The 17081-nt window shown below is 43.1% G+C and overlaps 1 protein-coding gene across 7 annotated transcripts in view; it reads left to right on the forward strand.

The window, feature by feature from the left end:
- Positions 1–17081, forward strand: part of PACSIN2 (protein kinase C and casein kinase substrate in neurons 2) — a 354098-nt gene that overhangs the window by 68805 nt on the left and 268212 nt on the right. Inside the window, exons 1-2 of one of the 7 annotated variants that reach the window (XM_069228310.1) lie at positions 2449–2591; positions 3379–3451. The exons of 4 other annotated variants lie outside the window; for them this stretch is intronic. The gene's annotated coding sequence lies outside the window, so the exon portion shown is untranslated. Of the gene's footprint in view, positions 1–2448; positions 2592–3378; positions 3452–17081 lie in introns of those variants that run through there. 2 more of the 7 variants (XM_069228309.1, XM_069228311.1) reach the window with 2 other exon arrangements.

The raw sequence follows: 17081 nt of genomic DNA on the forward strand, positions 1-17081 counted from the left end.
AACATAGGGTTCTTGTTGAACCTACAAGCCCTATACATCTCTGCAACCATAAGGGTCCAGCGGACACAACAATATATTGCTTTTGCAAATCTGCAATAGTTAAAAGTTACAGATGAAAAAATAGATACAAATAGCTGCTTTTTTTTTCACTAAATTTCAATTTTTTTTTTTATTTCAACTGTTACTTTCGGTAGGAAAAACCTTGAAGGATCTACACAAATGACCCCTTGGCAAGATTTTTTATTTTGGCTATTTTTCATAAATCTATAGCTTTCCAGAATCCATCATTGGTTTCACACCCATTTCTACCACTAACTGGAAGTAGGTTGAAACCACAAAAAAAATAGGAAAAATTGGTTTTGTCCCAGTAAAATACCAAAACTGTGTTTAAAAATAAAATATGGTTTTGTGATTCAAGTATGCCTGTTCCTGAAAGCTGGGAAGATGGTGATTTTAGCACCGCAAACCCTTAATTGATACTATTTGCGGGGGAAAAAACTGGTGCTTTCCTCTGCAGAACGTTTTTTCCAAACAGGCTTGCCACAGGAGGAGGAAAATCCTTAGCAGCAAAAAGGTTAATGTCAAGAAAATAATGCAGACTCTAAAACCTAGTTACTGATGAGGTCATGTGTGCACGTGATCCAAGGGACGTCCGTTTGTATACGTTCAGTTGTGCAGACATTCATACTTGTTATTTGTTTGAAATGAATAGTAAATATACATTGATAGTGATGAGCCTGCATACTCAGTAATCTATTTTTTGAAGACTTCTGTAGTGTTTTGAACACAGGAAACTGGAAGTGGTGAATAAATAGATTAAAAAGAAATGGAGCAGAGACTTTTGAACTCACTATGGGTCTGATTTAGGTTTGCTTGAGTTCCAAAGCATTGCAGTGGTTTAGAGATTAACTTTTTTCCTCACCAGTCATACTGTTTTTACCAATATATCCTATTATACTTTTAATTGTATTGTAGTTTTGTAACCGTGGCAGATTTTACACAGTGGGTAATATTTTATTTTATATATATATATATATATATACTTATTTTGTTTTTGTTTTTACTAATATCGTTTTTTTTTAACTATATTTTTATAACAGTACATCACACAACTTAATGTTTTAGTACTTGAGACAACAAAACACTGGATTATGTGCAAAATGTAATGGAGTAGCTGTTTGTTACTACATGCGACACTGTTAATCAAAATAATGACACGTTATGTATGGGTGTCTAACATTTACGACTCTTTTGGCAACTCGAAACTGTTGTAAAAGCACTTATTAATGCAACTGGTGAATCCAAATACGAATAGAATTTTGAAAATGTTGTACACGATTGTAGTACACAAATCTGCAAAGTATCGTAAAGCTACAGGTACGTGGAGGAGTTTTGGAATTTACATAAAACTAAAGTGTTTAAAAACTGCAGCCCTGTGTAAAACTGAGTTTACGAGTATTTATTGTAAAATGGTTTAAAAACAAACCTAAAGAGGCACCCTGGATGGCTACCTAGTGGCCTGGTGACATCTTTATGAGTTTTGGGAAACACATGCGCGGTTGATGTTAACGTGTAATCCAGTTTAATCGTTTTAATTTAGTTCTCACTGGGGTCTATAAAAATAATGTGGAATTGCCGCTAATTAACCAGTTTAGGCGGTTTCCTCTACTCGGTAGCAGTTCGCATGGGGATGTAGAGATGTGCGGCTTGCTTGTGAATGCTCAGTCTGGACGTACAGCTGCGGGAGAAACGCTCGACCTTCACATTCCAGTGAAGTGAACTTCAGACCTGTTATCATTTTAAGCCACGCGCAGCATTTCTGATGGAGATGCCTGCGAAGACATTTAATAACTATAAAAGCACAGGCTTGTAGACAATGATATTACTTTTATTTATTCTTTAAATATTAGTAAATTTGTATTTGAGCCATCAGACTTTTCCTCCTATTATTTCATAGTCCAGTAAGGCTGAGGTGCGGCCCCTCCCCAAGCTGGATTTAAGATGGGCCCTGAGGTTCAACACTAGCGGACAAAGGGATGTGAGACATTCATTCACCTTGGAAATTCAGTTAACCTTGCCCTCAGCAGTCGGTCCGGTAGGTCACTGCCTCACTCTGTGTTGTATAAAAGTTTTCATTCATTAATCCCTGGCTCCTTGTTCCTGGCCGCCCTGTTTCTGAAGTAATATTCTCGTTAAATATTCCCAACGAGCTGCCCCTTCCGAAAGCGCGCCGCGGGCTCGGCACAAGCGTGTCCATTCATGAAGTCATGTGCTCGGTATTGAGGATTCTTGGCGCCAGGCCCCCATTCCTCTCGGCTAGACCGGTTCCCTCTCTTTTCTGGAAACCTGTTCTATTTTTGCGGGTCTCTGGGGCGTCCTGAGGTGTGCGCAGCCCCTGCATCGCCTCCGCCCGCCACGGGGTGGGGCGTGGAGCTGCCCCGTGTCTCGCCCGCCGCACCGCGCACGCAGGGATGACCTTACAGAAAGCTGCAAGGATCGCAGCGCGGAGCAGGAAGTGATGAAATGTGCCCGGCGAGCGCCGAGCGGCTGGACCTGGGACGCGCACTCCAGCAGCTGTGCGAGGGGGATAGGTAAACCATTCTTCTCCGTCACCCGTAGATAGCGACTGCTGCCTCTGGGGCTGCTGTCCGTGCGTATGTATTTCAGGCTTTAATGCAAAATACAGCGCGCCTTTCAGTGTCCCAAACAGTGTTCATGGAAGTGACTGCTTAGGAAGAAATGTTATCACTTGTACCTCTGCCTTCATTTCTCGTTGAATGATTGTTTTTGTGCTCTGTATTGCCTCAAAAGAGATGGGAAATTTCCTACAATTGTCAACTCTTGTTTTTTTACGTTTTTAAGGTCTGTGATTTGCAATTTTCTGTTACTCGGAGCCTGCCTGTAGCCTGCGGTCTGGCTGCTTATTGAATGCTAGACCAGCAGCTGGCACGTAAATGTCCTCTTCGTTACCTCTGAGTGGCATTTAGTGCATGTTGTTGGGCGTGGCAGTGCAGTAGTACCCAGAAGCTGTGGGTGTCAATACAGTTTAGGTATAGGGTGACAATCGTTAATGAGTTAAGGGCAAAGCGCTCATTTTACAAACTAATTTTATGCTCCTTGATTCACTTATATGGGTAAAAAAATGTAGTGACGTTTGTGAAGACCTCTCCACCTCCTGAATTCCTGTGCTGATGTTTGATTGTGCACACGAGGGAATCATTGTTTAGCTCTCCTGCTGACTTTTTTTGTGTAGTTCCTAGTGCATTCACTCACTCTACTTGTGCAGAATAACTGTAACGAAGACCTTAGGCACGTCTATTGGTATTTATGCTGCATTATTGTTTAAATCAATAAAACGACGTGAAAATCTTTCTTTAGGCCACATCAAGAATGATCAGTGGAACTTAATGACTGAAGATTGGTTTCCGAAGGGTTAACATCCAGCATCACGGTAGGCGTTTCTCCATCGTAAATTTAGGATAAAGTGTGGGAACATTGGTGTTCCCGCAGCAGCGACACTGTCACCAGTGGAAATAACGTATACGTCTCCGAAATCATAACATAGTCGACACTAAGGAAGATTTCCGATGCACATTGTTAAATTGTTTGCATTTATTTCTACTCCAAAATAAGGGTTAAGTAATTGTGTTAATGGGTTGTAAACATTTCTCCTCTCTCATTTTTAAAGGTTTTTGTCCACAGAGAAATTACTTTGCTTGTGGAGAATAGTTTATTTGAAAAGTGGAAGTTTTACCATTGAAATACAGGGAGTGCAGAATTATTAGGCAAATGAGTATTTTGACCACATCATCCTCTTTATGCATGTTGTCTTACTCCAAGCTGTATAGGCTCGAAAGCCTACTACCAATTAAGCATATTAGGTGATGTGCATCTCTGTAATGAGAAGGGGTGTGGTCTAATGACATCAACACCCTATATCAGGTGTGCATAATTATTAGGCAACTTCCTTTCCTTTGGCAAAATGGGTCAAAAGAAGGACTTGACAGGCTCAGAAAAGTCAAAAATAGTGAGATATCTTGCAGAGGGATGCAGCACTCTTAAAATTGCAAAGCTTCTGAAGCGTGATCATCGAACAATCAAGCGTTTCATTCAAAATAGTCAACAGGGTCGCAAGAAGCGTGTGGAAAAACCAAGGCGCAAAATAACTGCCCATGAACTGAGAAAAGTCAAGCGTGCAGCTGCCACGATGCCACTTGCCACCAGTTTGGCCATATTTCAGAGCTGCAACATCACTGGAGTGCCCAAAAGCACAAGGTGTGCAATACTCGGAGACATGGCCAAGGTAAGAAAGGCTGAAAGACGACCACCACTGAACAAGACACACAAGCTGAAACGTCAAGACTGGGCCAAGAAATATCTCAAGACTGATTTTCTAAGGTTTTATGGACTGATGAAATGAGAGTGAGTCTTGATGGGCCAGATGGATGGGCCTGTGGCTGGATTGGTAAAGGGCAGAGAGCTCCAGTCCGACTCAGACGCCAGCAAGGTGGAGGTGGAGTACTGGTTTGGGCTGGTATCATCAAAGATGAGCTTGTGGGGCCTTTTCGGGTTGAGGATGGAGTCAAGCTCAACTCCCAGTCCTACTGCCAGTTCCTGGAAGACACCTTCTTCAAGCAGTGGTACAGGAAGAAGTCTGCATCCTTCAAGAAAAACATGATTTTCATGCAGGACAATGCTCCATCACACGCGTCCAAGTACTCCACAGCGTGGCTGGCAAGAAAGGGTATAAAAGAAGGAAATCTAATGACATGGCCTCCTTGTTCACCTGATCTGAACCCCATTGAGAACCTGTGGTCCATCCTCAAATGTGAGATTTACAAGGAGGGAAAACAGTACACCTCTCTGAACAGTGTCTGGGAGGCTGTGGTTGCTGCTGCACGCAATGTTGATGGTGAACAGATCAAAACACTGACAGAATCCATGGATGGCAGGCTTTTGAGTGTCCTTTCAAAGAAAGGTGGCTATATTGGTCACTGATTTGTTTTTGTTTTGTTTTTGAATGTCAGAAATGTATATTTGTGAATGTTGAGATGTTATATTGGTTTCACTGGTAATAATAAATAATTGAAATGGGTATATATTTGTTTTTTGTTAAGTTGCCTAATAATTATGCACAGTAATAGTCACCTGCACACACAGATATCCCCCTAACATAGCTAAAACTAAAAACAAACTAAAAACTACTTCCAAAAATATTCAGCTTTGATATTAATGAGTTTTTTGGGTTCATTGAGAACATGGTTGTTGTTCAATAATAAAATTAATCCTCAAAAATACAACTTGCCTAATAATTCTGCACTCCCTGTACACCTCTAGTTTCTTCATCAGTGGATGAAAGAGCGCCGCTGGCCCTCGCAGATGGCCTGCACACTGCTACTCGGATGTAGTCCTTCCTGCAGAGTCAAGCAAATGTTACAAAACTCCCAGAGCTCATTTCTGTCTGAACCGACATCTGGTCGTCTAAGAAAATAACAGTGCCTATTTATTATTGATTTAATTTTGAGCGCTGAGTAATGAAGTAAATGTAGAAGGCGTATCCTTGCCATTTATTTGCCAGCAGCTGCTGTTTCTGTATCTGAACCCCTACTTTATGCCAACAGTTTTGGGATCACTTTTTTTTTTGTGCCTTATGTAGTTTATTTTGCTCGCGGTAGCTTAGTGGGACCCTCAGATGCATGAGCTCTGGGAAGGCTATGGTTCTTTAAAATAATTTGGTGTTTGGCCTGCTTATGGCATTTATGCTTCTGTGGTTGTCGACTGCTCTAATTTATGTCCTTCAATCCAGTGAATAAATACCATTTACGGAGCGTGGATGTGTGTGATTCGCCGCCCTCTTATATGAGAGCACGAAGGGGATGGAGAATAATCAATACATGTTACAGAGACTAGCTAATGCACAGATCTGATGTGGACACATGCTTATGTAAATGCGACTGGTTAATTTATCATGATTCATTTGTATTTTATGTTTTTGTGTTTGTATTTTTTGGGGAGATTTTGCTGAAATAAATTGGCAAGAAGTAAGGTCGGTCAAAAAATGGGTTTGGAGATAAATGTAGGAAGCTGGCTCTGTATATACTATCTCAAAGTGAGAGGTAGTGTGCACAGAGTCCAGGGGTTCCCCAAGAGGCTTGGCAGAGGCAATAGTAGATAATACTAATGCTCTATTTGTGGTAGTGTGGTCGAGCAGTTAGGGTTATCAGAGGGTAGTGTTAAGCATTTGTTGTACACACACAGGCAATAAATGAGAACACACACTCCATGACTTAACTCCAGGCCATTAGGTTTTTATATATACAAATATTCTTTTCTTAATATATTTTAGAATAACAAGATTCAAATTGCTGGTAAGTACCTTAAAGGTAAGATACTTTGCATAGGTAAAGCTAGGACTTTGAATTAAAACAGTAATGTACACAATTTGGCATAAAATGGCAATAAGCAATTTTAAAAGTGGACACTGTGCAAAATTCAACAGTTCCTGGGTAAGGTAAGTACATTTTAGTTTTTGAGGTAAGTAAAGCACTCACAGGTTCAGTCTCCTGGGCATAGGCAGCCCACTGTTGGGGGTTCAAGTCAACCCCAAACTCCCAGCACCAGCAACACAGGGCCAGTCAGGTGCAGAGGTAAAGAGGGGCCCAAATAACATAGGCCCTTATGGAGACTAGGGGTGCTCCGGTGCCAGTCTGTTAGCAGGTAAATACCTGCATCCTTAGGGAGTAGACCAAGGGGGGGGGGTTGTACAGTACTAGGTGGTGTGAATCCCAAGCAGGCACACAAAATACACCCTCAGTGGCACAGGGGCGGTTGGGTGCAGTGTGTAAACAAGGGGTCGGGTTTTGTATAGAAATCAATGGGGGAACGCAGGGGGTCACTCAGGCGATGCAGGCGGGGCACAGGGGGGCTTCTCGGGCCAGCCACCGACTGGGCAAGGGTGAGGGCCGCCTGCTGGTCACTACCTCACCAGTGGTTGGTTCTTCACGGGCCTGGGGGCTGTGGGTGCAGTGCTTCTTCCAGGCATCGGGTTTCTTTGTTACGGACAGTCGGATCAGGTGGCCTCTGGAGTTAGGAGGGAGTCCTTCAGAAGAGGTTTCTTCTTCTGTTCTTCTTTGGACAGGGCCGCTGTCCACAGGAGTTCTTGATCCTCTGGGATGCAGGCAGTCCTCTGGAGGTTTTTCTTAGGTCGCTAGACCTGCAGAGCGCGTAGCTTTTCTTCTGCAGGTTCTTCGAAGCAGGAGACAGGCCGGTAGGACTGGGGCCAAGTCACTTGTTGTCTCCTTTCCTTCTCTGCTCGGGTTTCCGCTAAGCAGTCCTTCTTCTTGTGAGGTCATCAGGAATCTGAAATCCTGGGTTCAGGGTTTCCCCTAAATACTGTATTTACGGGTGTGTTAGGGTCACAGGGCAGTAGCCAATGGCTTCTGTCCTTGAGGGGGTCTACACCCTCCTTGCGTTCCCTCCCTGTGGGGAGGAGAACACATCCCTATCCCTATTGGGCTAAATCCTCCAAACAAGGTGGAGGATTTTCAAAGGAGGGGATCACTTCAGCTCTGGTCACCTTAGGGGTGGACCTGGCCGAGGGGGTGACTCCTCCTTGTTTTTCTCATTAACTCCCTGGACTTGCCACCAAAAGTGGGGGCTGTGTCCATGGGGCGCGGGCATCCCCACTAGCTGGAGTGCCCTGGGACATTGTAACCTGAAGCCTGAGCCTTTGAGGCTTACTGCTAGGTGTTGCAGTTCCTGCAGGGGGGAGGTGTGAAGCTCCTCTACGCAGTGCAGGCTTTGTTTCTGGCCTCAGAGAGCACAGAGGCCCTCACCCCAGGGGGTCAGAAACTTGTCTCTCAGTGGCATGCTGGCACAGATGAGTCAGTCCTGCACTGAAGGATTGCGTAAAATACAGGGGACATCTCTAAGATGCCCTCTGTGTGCATTTTTTAATAAATCCAACACTGGCATCAGTGTGGGTTTATTATTCTGAGAAGTTTGGTACCAAACTTCCCAGTATTCAGTGTAGCCATTATGGAACTGTGGAGTTCGTTTTGACAAACTCCCAGACCATATGCTTAATATGGCCACACTGTACTTAACAATGTCTAATGGACTTGGACACTGTAGGGGCATATTGCTCATGCAGCTATGCCCTCACCTGTGGTATAGTGCACCCTGCCTTAGGGCTTTAAGGCCTGCTAGAGGGGTGACTTACCTATGCCACAGGCAGTATTTTGTGTGCATGGCATCCTGAGGGGGATGCTGTGTCGACTTTGCCTTTTTCTCCCCACCAACACATACAATCTGCAGTGGCAGTGTGCATGTATTAGGTGAGGGGTCCCTTAGGGTGGCACAACACATGCTGCAGCCCAAATGGACCTTCCCTGGTCACAGGGCCCTTGGTACCACTGGTACCTTTTACAAGGGACTTATCTGTGTACCAGATGTGTGCCAATTGTGGAACATTTTTGGTACATTTTTAGTGAAAGAACACTGGTCCTGTGGCCTGGTTAGCAGGGTCCCAGCACACTTCTCAGTCAGGTCAGCGTCAATATCAGGCAAAAAGTGTGTGTGTGTGTGTATTGGGGGGGGAGGGGTGTAACTGCAACAAGGAGCCATTATCCCACAAATGTTTAGTGAGTAAAATTGTACATTGGATATTCAGCTCTCAAATGATCCCCCCCCCCCCCCCCAAGTCAAGAGTTTACCCTGCTTTTCAGCTAATGCTCAGTATTCTGGGAGTTGTAGCATCACTTTACACATACACTCTTCAGCAAATCTGAACTTGGAAGTTGCCCGACAAAGTCCAAGACAGCAAACCTGGGAAATTGCACTACCCATTTTGTTTCTGAAAGATCATAAATACATGGTTGTTAAAGTTTATGACCCTCTGAGTGACCCCTATGTCTCTACTTGACAGCACCACTTTGACCACTCTCCCACAGTAACCTAGTACACAGTAAGGTACTTCAAAAAATTATAGCCTGAGACAAGTAAGAATTACAGGCTTATCTCCCCAGAGTCGACGCAGCTTATCTCTGCTCCGCACCAAGAGCTCTGACCGAAACCACAGATTCAGCACAGCCGCCATGTTGTGATTCATCAACCAGGTATGTAAATAAATACCGTTTTGGAGTGCACTTCATCCCTTCTCACGCTCCTCTGTAATATCGACCTTGCATACCAGTCGTGACAAGTTCACCATGTCACAACAAGGCCACGGTCTGGGCCTCGCTTCCTGCGGGCTCCTAGTCCCGCGCAGGACCTGCTTGTCACACACTCCCCTCCAGCCAGAGACGGATTTACCTGCACTCACTCCTGATAGTCTGGGAGCTGCAGTGCCACACTAGTGGCACTCGTGCACTATACAAATGTTAGATGACAAAGCATGGCATGGATACGGGTCTGAAAGTCCGAGCGTGTCCAGAAGAGTTACCAGAAAAAACCAAGACTGGCTGACAACTGCCCTCCTGACATAGTTGATATGTATGATGAGATCCAAAAATGGGAGTGTAGTTTTCAGTCCTGTAGTCCATTCTCTGGAAGCTGACTAAGCTTTAGGTAATCGCAGGATTGCCACCCACAGAGACACGTGCATGCAGGTTAACCTAGGATTGAAAGTAGGAGATGCTGTGGTATGAGATCCGTGGGAGCTATCACAACAAGCTGTTTTGCCTTAAAGTCCCGTAGGGCTGGAGCAGAGTTGGCCACAAGACTTGCCTCCTAGATGAATGTTTGGCTTTCTGTAAAGGGCAGTCTGCACTGTAGCACAACTTTAATCCTTAAAATGCCATTTACTGTATTTTTGAGAGCCAGGACTCGCAATGTGTAGAAGATTTCAATATACTTGAACAATTGTTGAAATAATTCTTGAGTCCCGTTCTTGAATATTTTGGTTGCTTTACTTGGCCTAACTGTCTTTTAATAGGGTATTTCATTGGTTGTGGCATGTTTGCAATCTGATTCGCAGCTTGAATTGCCTGCTGTAGTGCAGTCCGCGCCCCTTCCCTACATAGAACAGCTATGCAAGGTAGGAGTAGCACAGCTTCTCAGAGGTGGTCCCTGGATCCTTTGGAAAAAGGCACAGTTCTCTGGTTCAACAATTGCTGCTGGAATTATGTTTCATGACAGCTGCGTTTCTAACTCCTCTAGTGCTGGGATTCAGCTGTATTTATGTTTACCAATCCCGAAAAACCTTCTTCTCTTCCCATGCCTCCCTCCAAACTAACCGAAGTTTTTCAAAAATTCAGTTTGGCCTTAGACTAATAATACTGCCGATGTTATTATATTTAGTTAAGTTCTCAGCATTTGAAAGTGCCCCCTACCGTTACTGTGGAAGGATGCTGCGTTGTTCATCCGTGTACCCTATTCATGCAGCGCTGGGATTTACATCACTGAGTCGAATATGGTTATTTGGTTGTGTTCGGTTTGTAGCGATTTGTTTAATGTCTACTTTAATTATTATTAATTTAATTATTTATGAATTCATGCTGGTTAACGTGAAAATAAAATTAGTTGAATAGGTGTGTGAAGGAACTGGCCTTTTATTCCTTGAGTCGAGTGCTTGGTTGCCCATTTCTTGGCCTGTGCAGATTGTTTCTTTACTGCAAGCCGCTAGACCGGTGTATAGATAGGAAGTGTTGCATGTGCATGTCAAGGAGTGTTACGTTTAGGCTGTGTGGATGACTGTAAGATGTGTGTTGAGAGGGAAGTGGTGTTGAGTTTGCTGCTCTGTGACGTTGATGCCTTGTAATACACAAGATGATTTCAGAGTTCTCTCGAATGTATTCTGTTTGGGACAGTTACAGATGTGACTGGAAGGGTGTTGTCTAGTGGCTCTGCTGAAATCTTCTGTAAGGTCTAGGTCCTTAGGCTAAAAAAACAGAGCTCTGAATGTGACTGTTTGAATGGCTAGGGCAGCCATAAATCACGCATATAGTATTTTTTTTTCTTTCATTTGATCAGTGCTTTGAAGGTAAGCTACATCGCTGCTCGAAGCCGATCCGTACATTTCAACACTACTATAAACATCAGGTTCACCCATGGCTCATTAAAGGGAGGTCTCTCAACGCTCTAGTATTTTTAGGTCTCCCCTTAAGGAGCTGGTCAGATTAGGAGGATGCATCGACTCTTCCCGTTGGTTGATCAGGGACTGTTAGCAAGGGCCTGCAGCCCCCAAATACTTTTACTTTTAGCCAGTGTTTATATTTTTTATGTTAGTGAGTACGCAGCATTGCTCCACCAATACATCTTTACAAAAACAATGACAAAACAAAACACACATTATTAAAGACGCAAGCCTGGCAGCTAACTCCAGACCCATTGGCTTTGGTAGTGTTAGTTTTTTAAAAATATTTGCAAGGGACCGCAGCTCACACAACAGTGTTTTGTAAAAACTCACGGCAAAACAAATCAAGCATTGACAAACCCTAAAAGGCTGCCAGCCAACGCCAGACCGATGCTTTTCCAGTGCTTGTTCCAGCCCCACAATCCCAGGCAAAGATCGCTTATAAAGGCAGCAGCCGTGGACACCGTGGTGGACACCGTGCAGGTGGTCGGAGTGGATGCTGCAGTAATCCACCGCTTGCCCCACACCGCACTGCTGTCCTTTCACAGCTCTCGGGCGATATCGAAATTCTCCTGCCACTCACGTTTACGGAAAGTGCTGAGTACAGTGTGTTGTGCAGTTTTGAATCCTGCTTTCCTGTAATTAGCAGAAACCCCAGGCGTGTGCGGAATTGGTTAGCAGGCAGGGAGAGGTTAGAGGTCGCGGGGGGTGGCGGCAGTTTGCTACCCAGTAAGCAAAGATTCAGTGGATATTTTTTGGATTTGCAGCTTTTTGGTAAAATGTAATGTTCTTTAACAAAGGCTTGTGTTTTTACGGAGCAGTGCAGTTGCACTGGCTCTTTGGTTGAGCTCAACCCCCCCCGCCCCCCCGCGCCTTGACACCCTCCTATGTGAGTAGCTGCGCTCTACAAATACTGATTGATTGAGTTGCCAAATCACTGAACACGTTTCGAAGAACAGATAAAATGAAGTGGCTGTTTAATGAGGACATGCACACATTGCCTGCTCCGGCCATGATTTCAAATCTTCAGAGTGAAGAGAGTTTGGATTAAGTGGTCCTTTCCTATTTGTTCTTTCTACCCTGTTGTGTTCCACTTTATTCAGCTGCAGTTTGGTTTCGACGTTAAATACACAGTGAATTTTAAGTTTAGACCTTCGGGTAGTTTTTGCATTTACTTATTACCTATGTGAGATCTGTTGCCATACAATTTCATACTACCTGCTTCAAATTATCCACCAATTAACATAAAGGAATGAGCAGTCACTTCTCTTCAGAGTTGGTGGAGGGAAGGACGGAGGTTGGGAGGGGTTTCCTGCTGGGTGAGTGAGAAGACATCACCCAGCAAGCAAAATAGCATCCTTCCTCGCACTGCTGGTGCCGCAAGGGCTGAGGGTGTGAAAAATCTACCAGAAGAGCATCCCTGGATGGTGGAAAGGGCCATTGTTATGGTTTGCTTCTGTTTTTGTCCTAGGGATTGTCCTGCAAGCCAGGGTTTATGTTCCACCCCCTTGCCATTTGACCAGTGTATGCATCTGGTATGTATTCAGTGTCTTAATTCAGCCTCATTACGGCCTTTTGTTAATCCACCCCATGAGGAGGCAAAGTAGTAAACAGCTTTGAATTGGATCGCATCTCTATACTGCTCTCTGTTTGGATCCAGGTTCTTCTATTTAAGTGTATGATGCATCACTAGGTAAACTAGGGAAATTACATCTGCCCCCTGCTGTCCATTCAGTCATGGAAACCAGCGACTCACAGGTTTGTAAGACTGTGGCTAAATAAGTGAGAATATGTTTGTAGCACAAAAATGACATTGTCTCTAGGTGGCTCTTGTGGGAACGATGATACAAAGATGGCTTAAGTTTGTTTCTAATGTCCGAGTGTTGTCTTTCCAGATGCCGCTGGAGGTTGTATTTCATTCTCTGTGTTCCTGTACTGTACAGAAGCATTGTCCTTTTAAGCTGCAACAGTTTTGTGGGCACAATGTAGATTGTTTTCTAAACTCAGTGTGTCATTGGGCATATGCAGAGGTTTTTCTAGGCTCTTCGCTTGATGCATTTGTGGGCAGATCCCCCACTGTCTTGGTGCTCTTTGCACTTGCACATGAGTGTTGGTGTTACTTTCAGAAGGACTTTGCTTTGAAACTGTCGAAACTCTCCACCCTAGCAGAAGACCCCTGCCCTTGCTTCTTCTTGTACAGTAATATTTATAATTGGCCACTACTTTGATAGGCCGCTTGTATTTTGATGTACATAAACCTTTTGAACTCTTTTGACTTTGAGTCTCCTGTCTGAGGGGAATCAGTGTCACCTTTGACATGATATTGCACATCCCCCTAAAGCAGGGGTTCCTTTCTGTGGTCCGGGGACCCTTGGGGGTGACTGCTTAGAAAATTAAATAATATTAACACAGTAATAAAGTGTATATAAATAAAGGGGCTAAATGTACAATTGAAAATGTTAAAACGTACTGTAAATGTCAAGGAATTTGAAATTGAAGGCTAAAATTGAAATTGGCATCCTCAGATTGGTTTGTGGGAGCCGTGCAGGTGCATCAAACAAATGTAGTATGGATGATGTGTGGCTTCTGTTGACTTCAGGAAAGCTCCAACCTTCCTATTAAAAAATATATATATTTTAATTTATAACATGGGGAGCAGGCCAGGCTTATTTATTGGGAATAACACGTTTTAGCATATTACCTTTTTAAGGGTGGATAAGCATTAAGAAATAAGGACTACCCAAATAGTCAATGGTAGAAATGAGAATGACACTCCAGCAAACTTTACTCCTAAATCTAACTACGAACGTTCCGTCATTGCCTATCTGATTGTCCCCTATACTACATTTGGTTTGATTTCTGAAATGAATGTTATCAATAATTCCTTTAGTTACCATAAATTCCTGTGTTTTTTGATTGACTTTTTTTCCGAAAGGCATAGGGTCGTAGAACGTTAAACAATCTACAGTGAGGATTGAAAAGTCAAACGGCAGAACCCACTAAGTTGATTTTTAAACTGAAAGTTTGCTTGGAAGATAATTCATGCATCCAGACACTTACTAAATATGGAAGATATGCAAAGCACTTTGTAGTTAAAAATAACACAAACATCAAAATGCCATTAAGTAGACTAGCTTTTTAACCTATTGCAAAATTAAATAGAGAGCTAAATAGACCAGTGCAAAGGCGATTTATATCCTTAAGAGGCACATTAATCGATCCTCTGAAAAGGAGAAGGCAAAGATTAAAACAGTCCTAAAAAGTAGTATAACCGTAAATACTTTAATTTTTAAAGAAGTTGCCTCCCATAATGATACAAAGACATTCTGTGATATTATATCTGACTGTTCTGGGAATAGAGTTAAGTCTCTCCCAATTCTAATTAAGAAAGAGGAATGGAGTAATAATGAGCTATATGCAACACCCTATGCAGCATAGCTGCCTGTTGCTCATTTTGTCTTTACCTCACAATCTATACTCTTATTTGATTCCCCCCCCCATGAAGCAGATTGATGGGTAAATTAGGGTAACGAGATCTCCTGGGGAGGTGGGTCCTGATGAGATCCCCATTTCTTTCAGTAAAGGAACAGGCTACATTATTGTGACTTTTGTTACCCCTGTGTATGAATATTGATACCAACACAGTGTCATTCCCCCATCCTGGTCTGGGAGCATCGTAGTGCCTTCACACAATAAGGGCCATCGTAGTCGGCCTTCTCGTTACTGTCAAATTGCCCTCTTAGACGTGGTAGGGAACATTTTCACCAGAAGCATTCTTGAACACTTACTTTTTTGGGTGGAAGAGGAAAACGTACTACCAATTGAACAAGTGAGCATTAGGAAAAACCAGTGCACATTAGATAGCATCTGTATGCTGCAATTAATTGTGGAAAAATGTTTCTATTTGTGGCCTCTGTCTATGTTAAAACAACAAGGTGATGGATGGAATACTTGAATTAATCTAAACCACTGGCAATCCCTTGTGGCTGCATCCCAAGCCATGTGTTTATTTTTTATTTTTTGCCCACCGTGCTACCCTAGTTTGAACCCAGCCATATGCAAATCAGTTCTGACCCTGCCACCCATCCCCAATGGGAACAGTCCAGCCAGAACTGCCGGGCAAGTTCCTTCCTGAACTGGAAACAAGCATCCTGGGACCAGTTTCAGCGTATCATCACTCATCAGCCAGGCTAGCTTGAAACCAGGTTCACACTGAGCACGGGACCCACGTCTGGGCATATCTGGTGCAGTTAGGGCGGCAAATGCAAAAACAAGGTGATGGATGAAGTGCTTCAATTAATGTCAGCCACTGACAGTCGCTTAGGCTGCATCCTAACCCATTGTTTTTTTGCCCACCATGCCACCCCAGTTTGGACCCAGCAATATGCAAATCAGTCTAGACCCTGCCCCCCATGGGAACAGTCCAGCTCGAACTGCCAAGTCTGGTCCTTTCTGGAGCGAAAACGGTCACCCTGGGACTAGTTTCAGGGTATCACCCTTCTAGGTCTATGTTGCCTTCATAGACTTTTCCACAGCGTTTTATAGAGTGGATTGTCCAACTCTTTGGAAAAATTGCATAGTTGGGTATGGCTGGTAATTTACTCTAACCAATTATTGCTTTACATTCCTCTACTTGGTGTCAGGTGATTTTGGTGGCTGATTGTGGTGAGGGCCCGTCTTCTATAATTCTTTTGGAAAATGGTTTAAAACAAGGTGGTTTGTAGGCATCTGTACTGTTCTTCCTTTACATTTCGGACTTACCTCAGTATGTGGGCAACAGGAATGGTGACCCTCCAAAAACTGGGGAGCGTTTCTTCCCTTGTCTCTTATATGCAGATGACATTATTATTTTTGATACAATTCCCAAGGGTCCGAGTAATCGTTTAACTTCTTGACAGTAGTTTCCGGACCCCTCACTTTTTGAAAGATAAGCGAAATAAATCTAGGAAGTTGTGCAGTTATTGCTGGTTGCTTGGTAAGGAGAAGTTGGAGGTTCTGAAGTCTTGTACGTACCTGGGGAAAATTATGTCCAGTAGCCAGAGTGAGAAGGATCACATATGCCACAGATCTGCTAAGGCTGTGCCGCATGCGCTAATGGATTAAGAGCATTCTATAATGAAGTAAGTCGTACACATTGTATATGTATTATCTGTTTACTGGGCAAAAATTCCCACAATTCTACCACATTGAAACGATTGAGATTGGAAAGTGGGATATATATATTTTTTTTAACAGAAATTTGATAGGCCAAATTTTGCGAAAGTTGTGCAATTTTAATTCCCTGGTAGCTGCACATGCTGGTAAGATTAGAGTTTGAATTAATGAGCAATTATGTGCAAGGTATGGAATGTGTGGTCCAGTGAGGATTCCGTCTATGAAGGGCCAGGGAGGATTTTTTGAGGGTTTGATTCACATTGACATTTTCGAAATTCAAAAAAGGAAACGCCTATTTTTTCCTTAGGAATTTTAACTAAGCAGTAAGTTTGAATTCAAGCTGGAAACCTTTGATTTTCTTTTCTATTCTCTGCTTAAAAGTTTGTAATTTTTTTTTAAAGCATTCTTTAAGAACCGTAAGTCAGGGGTTAGCTTTAAAATATCGTGAATCCAAGAGTAAATTAGCTGCAAGAACTGCCTCTTGCTGGTTATGAGAACCCCAGCAGTATTTGACATGGAATCTCGAGCATCGAATTTGCCACTTTTGGACATTGTTACCTACCAACTTAATTCTTTTAAATGTTTTCACTGGAAATCGGTCTAATGATAAATTCTGTCATTTTTGTTACAGCTGATATACAGGACTTTTCATCATGTGTTATTTGTTTGCCCTGCACTTCATCGTCGCATATTGAGACTGTTCTTAAAATATAATGTCTGAATGGAAGCAAAATCCCACCATTTGCCACTTTTTCCTGTGATTGAGCTAATGTGCCAAAAAGTTTTTGTTTTTTTAATACCATTTAAATCTGTATTCATTGTATTTTAGTTATGATGTGCTGCTATATGCTCA

The sequence above is a fragment of the Pleurodeles waltl genome, chromosome 4_1, assembly GCF_031143425.1.
Source record: "Pleurodeles waltl isolate 20211129_DDA chromosome 4_1, aPleWal1.hap1.20221129, whole genome shotgun sequence".
Classification (NCBI taxonomy): Eukaryota; Metazoa; Chordata; class Amphibia; order Caudata; family Salamandridae; genus Pleurodeles; species Pleurodeles waltl.